Source organism: Pieris rapae, chromosome 24 (assembly GCF_905147795.1).
Source record: "Pieris rapae chromosome 24, ilPieRapa1.1, whole genome shotgun sequence".
In the NCBI taxonomy this organism is placed as follows: domain Eukaryota; kingdom Metazoa; phylum Arthropoda; class Insecta; order Lepidoptera; family Pieridae; genus Pieris; species Pieris rapae.
The window spans coordinates 2,224,471-2,239,164 of record NC_059532.1 but is presented as its reverse complement, the minus strand read 5'-3'; the positions used below and the strand labels follow the sequence as shown (position 1 = coordinate 2,239,164).

The following is a 14,694-nucleotide window of genomic DNA, read 5'->3' as shown; positions in this document are numbered from 1 at the left end:
TATAGCGCTATCTGACAGTCGTGAAACGAAAAAAATACTATTTATCATACCAATAAGTAACAAATAGCTTATTTGGAACTTATCCGGACATTGTGAAACAGGCCCTAAGTCATTACCAGTCTGCACTGATCTCTGTTGATATAGTGCCTACTGAAAGCTGTCTCTTATTTTTCTGAATAAAAGAACTTTATCATTAAGACAAAACATTTGTATTTTTTGAAGTTATGCTTCTTTTGGCGCGATGGAGAAAAATGATGAGAGTGAATTTACATCAACACCTAAATTCGACATCGTAAAGTTAGGTCTAGGTGGCATGGAAATCGATAACTATGTTCAAGTTATATATTCTAGTATTTTATATTTAGAACACGTGTTTCGTAACAGTACAATTAAACAGTGTGAATAAATAAATATTATTTTGGTGTTTTTAAATCAATTTCATATACGACGGTGATAGTATTTACTAATAATTTATATATTTAAATAACATATTTTTGATTAATTTTAATATTTATCGTTAATCACTACTGCATTATAGTTATTATTTTTACCATACGCCAAAGAAGTACACACACTCTTTTTTATATATTTTCTACATAATTCCCCGATAATAAAGTTTTATATAAATGTATTATATATATCAAACAATTTGTATCAAAAACTTGGCGATTAAAAAGAGTGGCGGAAAGTTTCTTGCCAGTTCTTCTTGCCTGCTCTACGCCCTTGCGAACTGCTAGTAAATTTACAATTAATTTTATTTGACGTTCATAAGTGTACTTATTTACCTATATCAATAAAGATATGTTGAGTTTTAGCTTTGAAGCCCAGAAAATAACCCTCAAAACGGCAGTGTACGTTTCAAGATCACTTTAAATAGGAAGCGATAAAACGGCATGTAGGTCACAAATGGACAAGTGAAAGGTATGCTTTGAGGTCACATTGTCACCGCAACAGCCTTGGCGCCTGGAACCTAATTAATCCAATTTTATCAACAGGTGACATAAATTTCATACTCCATCTCTTGATATCAAACTGCCACTAGCTACACATGTCAGAAGTAAAACTTCTTTATTTATTTATTTATTAACAGCTAACATAAATTATAATATATAACTGCAAACAAATACACTGAGAATATAGCCAAAGATGGAATACATGATACATTGAACAACACAAAGATTTAAAAAAGGGAACAAAAATTATTTAATACATTTGATTAATTGTGATTTCATTTATTTAACTAAATTAATTATTACTAAAAGCCCCGATAGATGATCATGTACCAGTATATGATCACTCCATGTATTTGTATATACACACTGTATACGTGCTAATGATAATACATATAAATAAAAATTCCTATCTAACGTACTAATATGTAACTACTAAACGAATACATCAACCAATAGCGTGTATTTATTCTCGATCGTCCTTTCTCTCTCTCTCAATCTCCCTCTCTCTTTTCTTCGATAAAAACGCTGCACATATTCGTGACGTACCGTAAAAATTACCCTCCAAGTTTCACATCAAAAATATTCAGATTTTTATCGACACGACAAATCCAATTGGCGGTGTCGTCCAAATACCTGAAATTTTCATTGGAATTTCGTTCCCAATTCACTCTATTAACCTTCCCATGCGTACACGATGTGTCAAATTTAAAATTTAAATCAGCAAATAACTGTGACGTCTGTATTCATAATTATCATACATTTTCGTCATTAATTTATTCGCGAAATATTAGGTTGCTGGAACGCTTGCCACCGCTCAAGCAGCTGGAACTGCTGCGGTCGGAGCAGTCTCTCTGCGGTTGAGTTTCGCCGTGCGGTCGACTGCTTATAGCTGCCGGACCCACCATACACGGACCATTACTGGCGTTGTTGCCGACCGCGCCCCATTCCCTCCCCGCGCCCCGCTGAGTACTAATCCCTTCCTATCGGCAGGCAACCTAGCCTTTTTAATTCATCAAATGAAACCACGGACATTCTATAGTTGAAAAACTTTAGTATCTTCTCTTAGCTGGGTATACAAAGGATAAAATATACAATGCTGTTCTCTTGATTGTAGTATTGGACGCACCCACATAATACGGTACGTTTGTGTAATAGTAGTACAAGACAGTGTTTCTTCATCGAAATTCATCTTCTAAATGAATTCGCATCAGTATAATTTTGCAGTCGAACACAAACGCTCCAAGCAGTCGCAGACGACTGCATTATGCGGTCGTGTTGCAGTCGAACACAAATGCTCCAAGCAGTCGCAGACGACTGCATTATGCAGTCGTGTTGCAGTCGAACACAAATGCTCCATGCAGTCGTGTTGCAGTCGAATACAAATGATGAAACAGATACAGATATTTTAGGATCGGATTCCATTTATCTATTAGACGGTACCTCTACTGCCTCTTACCATAAGCACCAGTAGAAAAGGCCTTATTTCGGAATTTTTCACCATGTCATCTTTCGCCATCTACACAGATATTTAACTCATTTATATTTTAATTACTATAATAAAGCTCATTATTGCAAACTACTTTTTCATGTAATAATTAATAATTACAACAAAAAATATTAATAATAGTTAAACATTATTTTTATGCAAAATTTGTCTTTTAAATGCCCTCTAAGAATGGAAGTGTCTTGCAGAAATTAAAACTATGTGGGATACTAAAAATGTATTTGTATATGTTGCAGCCAACTAACTTAATGAGGCATTCAATTACCAGCCTAGTATTTTAACTAAACGGCGCCATTTAACTAACGGCCTGAAATATATTCAGGCAGTTGATTAAACAGCTAGGCAATTGACTTGGATCGATGACGTTTCATTACTTGCCTAGACTGTTAATTAAATTTAATTCCACTTTTGCCACTCTCAAACTCGAAATGAAACTCTTCAAACTGTCAATATGGCGTCGACAAACCACCACTTTGATGATGTTTTCCAAAGTTCTATGAAGTTCTAGTAAAAATGATGATATGAATTTGACTCAAACAATTTAATTAAAAAAATATGTCTGCATACGATATCAAATATCTAAAACAAAAAAAAAGTTTGTAAAATTTCTTAGTTTTAAACCAAAAAACAATGTTTCGATAGTTATGCAGCTTCTTGCAAATACAATTTTAATTAAGACATTAGAATGTCAGCAAGGCGTATTATTGAAGTTACAGTTGACACGTTAGGGAAAAAGATGAGAGTAAATTTTTACGATGCGCGCGCGCACCGTCACAAAAAGCCAACACCGTGAAGTTAGCTATAGTCAAAAATTTTTTTCGTATTATTATTAGTGTCGTTATTTCTACAAGAGGTTGGAAGAGAGGTTTTTACGCCGGCTTTTTCTCTCGGCCTACAACCTCTGTCTTCTTTGCCGATTAATAGGGATGCCAACAGGTTCAAATTTAATGACGTGGAATAAGTGATACCATGATGATCTTATGTTCCAAAATAAACTTATGTATATTAAGGCGGTATCACTTAACATCAGGTGAGCCTCCTGCCCGTTTGCCCCCTGTTCTATAAAAAAAAAAATAATAAACGTATTTTTTTTTACAAAAGGCTTTGGTATATAACACGAGCAAGTGTTAAGGAATGGTGAAGACTGACAAGAAATAGGAAAGATTACAAATAACCAATGAAAATGTTATCTACAGAGCTGAAATATGCAAATGCCTGTCCTTGTAATTGCTGAAAAGCATTATATTGTCCAACGTGTGGCTAAAACACTGAAAATATCCAGAAAAGAACTAAACAGACTAACAAATAAGAAAGATTAAAATCTTAAGAGATCTTTTTTAAATTCTGTGTAAATTATACAAAAAGTTACTAAGTATGTATGTAGTTTGTGTTTATGTTTTTGTATAAGTGTAACCTATTGTGGATGCATCTAGTGTGTTTGATTTTGTGTTTTATTTTTGACTTTGTTTTTATTGTAAGGATGTTTCTGTTTGGTTTCCGAATAAATAAATAAAGTACGTATAAAGAAATTACATTGTTAACATATTGAATCTATATATTATTATCTTAATATATATATTTCTTGTGTGCGTGTGTATGTGACTGAACTCCTCCTAAACGACTGGACCAATTTTGATGAAATTTTTTGTGTGTGTTCGTGGAGATTCGAGAATGGTTTAGATTCACAATTTTGTCCGCTGGACAATGTTTTTTTTAATTAATTAGTAGTTGTTGATTTTGGAATGTTTTACATTGGATCCGACAGACGACGCTACCATCGCACTGTCAAATTTTAAATAATATTCGAATTTTAATTTTAGTCTGTCCCGACAGTTAGCGCTGCGATCAAATTTAAAAAAAGTTTTGTTATCATTGTGTTATTGTAGACCATGTGCTGGATCGTTAGATATTGTCATAACATTTGAATAATAATTTTCATCAAAATGGTCCAGAATGTTTTAGCTTATTAAAAAAAGTTTGAAATTTTCAAATTAAAGACGTATAGACAGGACAACGTCTGTAGGATCCGCTAGTAAACTTATAATTATTTTACAGAATTTTAATTTTTTACGATGTTTCGCGTGCTTACTGCGGTCACAGTGACTTATAAATTATAATTAAGTTTATAATAATACATAGCCTCAATCCGTTAAAAAGGTGTATTCTTTAAACGTGTAAAAGTTATGTTAATGAAAGACCATACTAAGTACGTAGTCGTTTCACTATTCATAACGGGCTGAACCGTTTTGGCTGAAATTTGGGAAGGTAGCCAAAGTGTCATAACGAAATATAACTGCTAAACCAAATGGTTATTATTTATTATATTACGAAATCTACTGATAATTTTTTTAAATCACCTATCTAATATGTACGACAATATATGTAAAAATAAGTTTTGCAAAAAATAGGAATTAAAAATATATTTTAGCATAGATAGCTTGTAACAAATAAGATAAACAAAATAAACTTAATGATCGTAAATTCGATTCCCGGTGAAAAATTTAATTTGGCACAGACGCTGAAAACTTACTTTAACTTGACACCTACAGAATCGCATGCGTTGCCGGCCTATATATATAAACTGAAATTCACTGCAAATATAGGCAGGGCTGAAAAAACTTAAGTAGCACAATAAATTGAATTACACAATTAACTTCACGTAATAATTATGTAAACGACGTCATATCAATTAATGTTATTATTATTTTATTTTAATATATTTTATTTTTATATTCACACCTTTTTTCTCGAAGTGGTAGACAGATGAACACACATGTCTACATGCTACGGTCCTCTGCCACTCTCGCTTCATTCACATCCAAATTCATGGTTATGAGAATTAACTAATTTCGTCTTAAATCTAATCCTACCCTGAAATCCATACTTAGCATTCAGACTTACTGTTTCTGAATAAAAAACCAGTGGCTCTAAAACCTTTTTAGCTCTGGGCCTCACATTTATCTACCATATGTAATGTAAACCTAATTGTATAGTTGACAGCGTGCACACACTCACACACTCACACACACAAACACACACACGCATGTATAGAATAAGTTCACAGCTATTCTTTTTAGAATTTGTATAGATAAGGGATGTAGCGAGTCAACCCCAACACAAGTGTCTCTTAACTACTTACGGGGGTTGTCTCATACTCATGTATTAATAGTACCTGGATGGCTTTGCTCGGTATTTTTATTTTTTTATAAATTGTGTTTTTTGGAAATTATATTTAAGTACGAATTACATACTAATAAAATTATGAAATATGAACAGTATAGAATATATATACTGAATTGCTTTAGTGTTGTTGTTTCGTTAAAGCAATTTAAACAAAAAATAGTATTATTATTCGCCAATAGATGTCAGGAAGATTCATTTTTCAGTTTAAATTGGGACTACTCTAGTATTATTATCGATTTATCGCCCCCGAAACCCCCCGTATACTAAATTTCATGAAAATCGTTGAAGCCGATCCCGAGATTCCAATTATATATATATACAAGAATTGCTCGTTTAAAGATATAAGATAAAAAATTTGAGAAACAATAAAAAAAATATGTACCATTTGTACCATTGCTTTAGACACAAAAAGTTGATTGCGTGAATCCGGCACAGAATACCTACTAGCCTTTTTTTATAGAACAGGGGGCAAACGGGCAGGAGGCTCACCTGATGTTAAGTGATACCGCCGCCCATGGACACTGTCAATGCCAGAGGGCTCGCGAGTGCGTTGCCGGCCTTAAGAATTGGTACGCTCTTTTGGACCCTAAGTCGAATTGGTTCGGAAATAATTCAGTCGGCAGCTGGTTCCACAAAGTGGTGGTGCGCGGCAAAAACTGCCTATTAAATTGGTAAATGATCGTGAAACATAAATATGAAACCAAATTCTGATTGACACTGATTTTTTTAGAACATACGCAATACCCCCAAACAGTTAAAAATCCAGTTAACAATAAAATTATATTTGTAATCGACCTTATCCTTTGACCTCTAATTCAACAATGTAGTAATTTAAATATAAAATCTAGCATTTACAATGCTTACGTCTATAATACTTCATACAGTTATAATATACGCACATTTAATATTATTTTATTAAACAAATTCGTAAATTTATACATAGCCGCCTTTTATATTAGCATTAATAACACAGTTTATGCTATCGCTAGCGATTACTGGCCCGTTAACTTATTTAACTAAGTAGTTAAAAAACCAGTTATAATTTGAACGCAACGTGTTTTAATATTCAAATATTACGTAGCAATACTGCAATCGACTCACATGGAATTTGCTCAGACCAGAAATCCTAATACACGATAATCACACACAACACAACGCGACCGCACCCAGCGGACTCCGGCGATCGACTGACGCGATATGACACGCAAAACTGCGCGCGCGCATAAATTTGTAAGGCTAAGCGCGCACGGGTTACTTTAGTCACCGTTACATCAAAGTTTTTGCGATTATCACATCATGTTTCTATTGTGGATCACGAATGGTGACAAAACTTTTTCGAAATCGAAGCGTCATTTCCGAATGAGTGTCTTTGGTTTGATGAATTACATCGCAGTTTAGGACCTGCATTAACATACAAAAAATACCATTAGATTGTCTGTGCCAGGTGAAGAAAGCGGCTGTAACTTTATAAGTAAAAAAAAAATACTTGACTGAATGAATACAAGGCAAACCCAAAAACCCTACAGATTACAACATAAAATACCAGCAAAACGATATATTTAATGTGCCAAAAAATTATTAAAAACATTTAAAAAAGTCAGGTATCTTTTACTAATAATGGCTTTGTTTGTTCCTTCATATTAAAATCTATCAATCTTACAACTGTGCTTTATGTTACCGTTTCAATGTGTATTCCGTTTTGGCTTTTGTGTGTAATGTAATTGTTTGAATATTATTTAGTGATTAGCTGTAGTAATAGTTGAATAAAAAAAAATATCATATATATGTAAATAGATAATAGATTATAAATTTAAAAGCAAGGATTCCTGGCAAATGTATAAACATGGAAATCTTCATTAGTCAACTGCAAACACTGAGATATATGATTGGACTCGGGGCTGAGGGGTTTCAAGAAACAGTTTTTTATTAGAAGGAAGTCATCATAAGTGAGTCATCTCCATTTTAATCAGAGTATTTGTAGTTATCAATATCGTCATTTCGGATATTCACTTTGTGTAGATAATGTCTCGTCAAAAACGAGAATCGGAAGACAAATGCGAACCACGCTGAGAGTGACAATTTTGTTACCCGATCTATGTAAAACACTTCCATCATGGGCTTGTTCATACATAAATGTCACCCAGTTTGACAACGACGTGACATGCGCGCATATCCGTCCACAGACTCGTTAAAGTTAGGAAGACAGTGACAAAAGTACCCCGTGCGCGCTAGCCCTAATACAATCGTTCGATTTTCAAATTCCCCCCACACGGCAGGTGGAATACGATGTCAACGTACGATTTTAACAATCAGCCAACGCACGCGGCTTTGTGTGCGTAGAATTTAAAACTATTTCAATACTATATACTATTTTCAGGATTTTTTTCATGTCATTATTTATTACTAATAGATGACATGGTGACATTTATAGACATGGTCATTTTTTGTATTATTGAATGTTATTGATATACAAAAAATAAATATTCTCATACTTCTACTGATTTCTAATTATAGCATATATAGCTTATATATGAGTCTGAGGACGAGACCATTCTAGATTAGAATTATTTAATGAATATTTCTTTTTTTTGACGTTCATAAGTATACATTGTTACCTATATGAATAAATGATTTTTGTTTGTTTGTTTGCTAAGCTTAATCTCACCGTTAAAATGTCTATAAATACTAAATCATAGTTTATGCTTAGTGTACACTAAGCTAAGTTTTGTAATCATAAGTTTGAGCTAAGTCAAAGTGCGCTCTATAGATCTTGCCCTTAGTATACATATTATCTTGATAAATCTCGTAGGGTTCAGCCTGCGATTGCAATGTAAGCGGAAAAAATGTAATTATTTATATCATATTAGAAACCTAAAAAATAACAGTATTTCTCCACTATTTAATGAATGTTATTATACAGATAAACCTTCCTCTTCAAGAACTCTATCTATTAAAAACCGCATCAAAATCCGTTGCGTAGTTTTAAAGATTTAAGCATACATAGCGACAGAGAAAGCTACTTTGTTTTACACTATGTAGTATAAATTATTATTGTAATATGTGATAATACATGTGATCCAAAAATTTACCTTCTTAGTCTAGTAACAGTGACCACAGAGTCACAGTCTGATCTCAAATTGAAAACAATCTGAGATTGTGGAGATTAATTATTGAGTTTTGGCGTAAGTCAAATTGGTACTCAGCCGGTATTAATTTCAACATGGCAATGAAAAATGCAAGAGAGATCATATCAAAAAGATTTTTTTTATTAAAATCACATGGTTTAAAATAAAACTTAAAAACATTTTGAATGGGATTCAAGCTTCCAAATATGCATTCCAAGAACCATTGCATTTTATTTGGTTGATTTTGCCATCAAACTCCGCATCAGACCCTTGTAGACGCTTGCCAACTGCCTCGTCCAGTGTGAACGAAATGAAACCAACACAAGCATACTTGAACTTATATGACCTATATTTTTCAAGACAAAAGTTATTTTAGTGGGTATCTATTGATTTATACTTGAAACTACCCTCAGTCGTTTCTAGGTCATTTGTTAAGACCACTTACAAGTTACATTTGTGTCATGATTTTAGCCGACTTCATAATCAATTATAAATTTACTAGCGACCCGCCCCGGCTTCGCATTGGTGCAATGCTGATACTAAATACACTACAGAAAATCTATGAACGTTGTATATAAAAATGTGGGTTACCCATAAGAGATAGACATATACCATCACGGACTTTTCTGTAGACCTTTTCAATGTGTACAATACTTAGTGCATTATTTTGATAAAACTCGTAGGGTTCAGCCTGCGTTTGCAATGTAAGCGGAAAAAATGTAATTATTTACGACATAACATTAGAAACCTCAAAAATAACAGTACTTCTCCACTATTAAATGGATGTTATTATACATATAAACCTTCCTCTTGAATCACTCTATCTATTAAAAAAATCATCAAGCAGCAAAAAAGCATCAAAATCCGTTGCGTAGTTTCAAAGATTTAAGCATACAAAGGGACATAGGGACAGAGAAAGCGACTTTGTTTTATACTATGTAGTCATCTGTGTGTGATATCTTTATACATATGAATTACTGTTCGTTTTAAAACTTGAAAATGCCAGTAATATAGCCCCGTTGTCCAAATAGACATTAAGACACGTATGAACTGCTAATAAAACTACTTAATTTAAAATAAACATTGAATTTGAAAAAAAAAACACGTATGTATAATTGTTTCAATATTGAACGAAGATAAAAATTCCAAGTGATTATGTCGTGGTCGACAACGTGATCGCTTGACCCCTCATTACCATATTATTTAATCAATTATATAACTTGGGAAATTTATGGAAATAGACTTTAAAACGTCAACATTCGTACAATACATTTCCGTAAATGAAGGAGAAGAGTCCTGGTATGGGCATTGGCCCAAAATTCAAACTAACAGAAGACTACAACTAAAGAAGAGTCGCAAATAATAGAGATCGGTGGAAATGGTTAGAGGAAAGCCTTTTGCCAACGTAGACCGAATCGATATACTGTAGTGAAATTATAAGAAACCGAACACCGAGTTTCGGAAATATAAAGCCTTATTATTATGTTAGCCTCATGTTACGAGAAAAACGATGATTTACAAGTTTTAAAAAGTATTGACAAACGGACTCTTCTCCATACAAAATTAATATGCCTCTATAGAAAGCGATATAGACAAGATGAAACTACCGAATGTCAAGTATAATAGATACACTGATTTTTACACACATATGCTATTTAATTATGAAGCGTTCAAGTATTTGAGGGGGGGGTTAAACGTTACGATGCGGGACGGGACTGAATTATTAATATTATTTTTTAATGCCATTTTGTTTATATTATTTTCGACTTTCCGATACTTTACACCACATAAATAACTTTTAGGTTTAATCAGTCACTGGGTGGTAACGAAACGTTTTACTATTTGGTACAGAAAAACGTTACGGCGCGTTACATGGGGGGGGGGGGGGCAAGAATCTGCAAAAATTGCGCTAAATATTTGAAAGCATTGATTGAATCAATTCTAGTACTCGGAATATAGCCAGATGTAGGTCACGTACGCTGGCGAAGTTACCAAGGAAGACTATTACTAGAAAAAAAAAAAAAAAAAAAAAAAAGAAGCTGAAGATCACTTAAGCTAAATTTTGTATCCAGAAAGAACTTGGGTTTGGGCCTAAGATTTATATCTGTTCCTTAACCCCGCTAGTAGGTGATCAGCCCTTACGTGCCTTTCACGCCTGACTTTCAGGGTTTACAATAGGTTATCATCTACTCCCGGATCCAGTTAACGTCAAGTATTACGTCAGCACTAGAGAGGTAGTAGTGTATTATAGTAGTGTTGATTAGTGTATTGAACAATCCTACCAATATTCAGCCAAGTGGGATTTTTTGTAACCTTACCCCTATTTTTTAGTCTAATTTGACCGGACTAAGGGGGACTTTCTTATTTGGTGATTAACCGTAATTAGGTTAAGGATAACTTTATTTCTCATAAGAATCGCATACATTCTTACTAATTATTTACTGTTTTACACACGTTACGCACACATTGTCTATGCCATTGAAAACGAAATAAATTTTTCGAAGATTCCTAAGTACTAAAAAAATAATACGTTTATCTACTATTATTTTTGTGAGTTTTGCTTACTTTTGCTGACATCTGGGTGGGGGATTAATTGCAATAAATCTGCTTTTAAGGGTTAGTTACAGTTAAAATATTTTTGACCTTTAATAGAAATATTAGACGTTATATTCTTCAATTACCAAACAGTACATGTATAATTATTATATACATATATAATTGTTTTCGGTTGTATCTTTCCTATACATAATTGCAAAGATTACCACCCTCTGACCCAGAGATAAAGGCGCCAATGTCATACCAATGACGCGGCGTCCTCTAGGATGCAACTAACCTTTAATAACCTCTGTTTATTCTAATACGGTCAAATACATGGTCAAAGTCAAATGATTACAATAAAATTTGTTTTTATTTATTAACAACGAATTCTCTAAAGCATTCAAACATTCTTATATAATAGTTTTATGTAAAATATAAAATACTATTCAGTAATATTGTGAATAATTCAGTTGTGCTACAGGTCTGTAGACTGTATGGTTCCTAGATAGCATATTGTTTGTTACTTGATTCCTTATTTCTTTGCCCGACAGTTTTTGTGTGTAAAACACTTTCTTTAACCATACAAAAGTTAATTTAAATAGAAAGGAAATCATGCACCGGTATTCAAACCCACAGATTTATAATCATTACACACCCTAATACAATTCTTACAGCTAAAAGGATACCACATAAACAAGTATTTTATCCTTAATGTTAATAATGTTATTAACAAAACACCCATGTATTTCCTTTCCTTCCTCAAATGACAATAACAATACTTATCTTTGAACACATTACTTAGTTAATTTTAATATAATTATTTTTTTAATAGAACAGGGGGCAAACAGGCAGGAGGCTCACCTGATGTTAAGTCATACCGCCGCCCATGGACACTCTCGACGCTAGAGTGCTCGCGAGTGCGTTGCCAGCCTTTTAAGAATTTGTACGCTCTTTTCTTGGAGGACCCTAAGTTGAATTGGTTCGGAAATAATTCAGTGGGCAGCTGGTTCCACAAATCATAATTCATATGAAGAAACTTCTTCAATGGTTTCAAATTGATTACTTTATATTATAATTAATATATCAAGATGTATAGAAAAGCCTGTTGGCCAGTGTGAAAGTCTAAGTAGGTTTCATCTTCAGATGACTACACAAAGACAATTTGTAATCAATAAACAATGCGTGTAATAAAATCACATAAATACAGAATAAAGAAACTTAATTTAAATGTATAGTACTCACATAATATAAATACAATGTACAGATAATTTATTTGAAAAGTACCTTCCACTTTAATTATATATTAATAGTAGTTAATGAATTAGCTGAAATGATGTTAATTAAAATTTAAAGTAATCATATTAATATTTGCAAACTGAACATTACTCTAACAAATTTAATCTAAAATAAAACTCATATGAGGGTGTGAAATGAAGGTCATTTATAACATTACGCATTTCAGTCAAATATCTTGGACTGCACCTGGACCGTAGGTTGACATGGCAAAGGCATATCGAGGCAAAACGGCTTGAAATAAACTTGAAATACAAGAGGTTGCACTGGTTATTGGGTAGAAACTCGAAATTGTCCATCGACAACAAACTCCTTATTTACAATTCTGTTATAAAACCCGTGTGGACCTACGGAATACAATTGTGGGGAGCAACATGCGACTCTAACAAAACTAAAATTCAAAGAACACAAAATTACATCCTTAAACAAATAAGCAACTCGCCGTGGTTTATTAAAAACGCTGAAGTACATGAACACCTGGGCATACCTACAGTTAAAGCGGAAATAAAATTGTACGCCCAGAAGTACAAGACTAGGCTGGAAAATCATCCTAACCACCTAGCTGTTCAACTCACCCTACCCGAGTGTATAAGCCGTCTCAAAAGAATAAAGAAAAAAAAAAAAAAAAAAAAACATTACGCATTTTGGAAAAAATTAATTTTTGGTAAAAAGCAAAGCTCAAAATAAATATGATAGACACTAACTGCAGACACCCTCGGCCACATCCAAATGGAATTAGGACTATAAGGCAAGAGTTTTCTGACACATGCCCGAAATTTAATGTGATTAGAAATTGTGGTTTTTTCATAAATATTACATGAGTGAAAGAATATATCCATAGATTTAAATTGACTATATTTAATTGTAAAGACGATGTCTTTTACTACATTGCTAGTGGTTTGTAATAATAAAAACACCAGTGTATAATTAAATATTATGCAGTGTTGCGCTAGTGGCTTCAGCGTGTGACACTCATATCAAAGGTCATAGGTTCGATCCCCAGCTGTGCACTAATGGACTTTTTTCTATGTATGCATTTAACATTCACTTGACCAGTGTAGGAAAACATTGTGAGGAAACAGACACGTCTTAGACCCGAAAATTCAACAGTATGTGTCAGGCACAGGAGACTGGCTACTTGCCTATTAGATTTAAAAAAATGATCATGGAACAGATTTAGAAATCTGAGGCCGAGAACCAGATCAGGCACCACTGATTTATTTATTTTTTAAATTTTATTTACAGAATATATAAGTTAAAAATGCCAAACCAAGGCTTATACTTGGATTTATTTCATTTATTTAATTTATACTCATACTACATGTATCCATGTAGTCCATAAATACACAATTAGCCCTGGTAGAAATTTTGTAAGTAAGAGAAATAACCAATCCTGGGTCACAATAAAACCAAAATAACAACTAATCCTAGGCATTTATAAAAAACCATTGAAATCTAAAGTCATATTACAATCCTGTATTTTATATAATGCAAATAGAGACTAGTTTAATTGTTCTGCTGAAAATTGGGTAGATAGTTTCACTTTCAATCTTATTGGAAAGAGAAAGTTTACGAGAAATTTGTAGCTTGCTTTGGTTACTTATTTTGATCTAAAAACATATATAACGGAATTCATTTAAGAGTCATGACTAGAAATAATAGAGTAAGAACATCTTAATGTAGAAAGTTATCAGTGATTAGTACGAATTGCATCATATCATACAATATTAAGTAGGTATAATAAAATCTGGTCACGAAATGTACTTTCACTAATCAGCAAAAGCCGGCTTAATTATCACTGCCACTATCTACTTACAAGGTAAAATATTGAATAATATAGATAATCAATGAATGTAATCAATCAATCGTAGCAATAGTACTAACAAAGTTGATAATTTATCAAAAAAGACCCGCTCCGATAAACATAACCTAAAAATATACTTAAGTCTCACCTGCAAAACGCCTTGTCCTGATATCGGCTGTTATTCCTCACTGCACTATCTCTAAAATAAATAAAACTTCACGATATCACAATGCGAAAGATAAATGGGAATTCTGCAACTTTCACAAAATATTTCCGATCCCGACGGAACGTGAC

The 14,694-nt window shown here is 33.1% G+C and overlaps 1 protein-coding gene across 2 annotated transcripts in view; it reads right to left on the bottom strand.

Annotated features, from left to right (window-relative positions):
* Nucleotides 1-14,694, bottom strand: part of LOC111001964 (ATP-citrate synthase) — a 48,137-nt gene extending 33,443 nt beyond the window's left edge. Inside the window, exon 1 of one of the 2 annotated variants that reach the window (XM_045633747.1) lies at nt 14,549-14,694. The gene's annotated coding sequence lies outside the window, so the exon portion shown is untranslated. Of the gene's footprint in view, nt 1-6,741; nt 6,858-14,548 lie in introns of those variants that run through there. The other variant, XM_045633746.1, reaches the window with a different exon arrangement.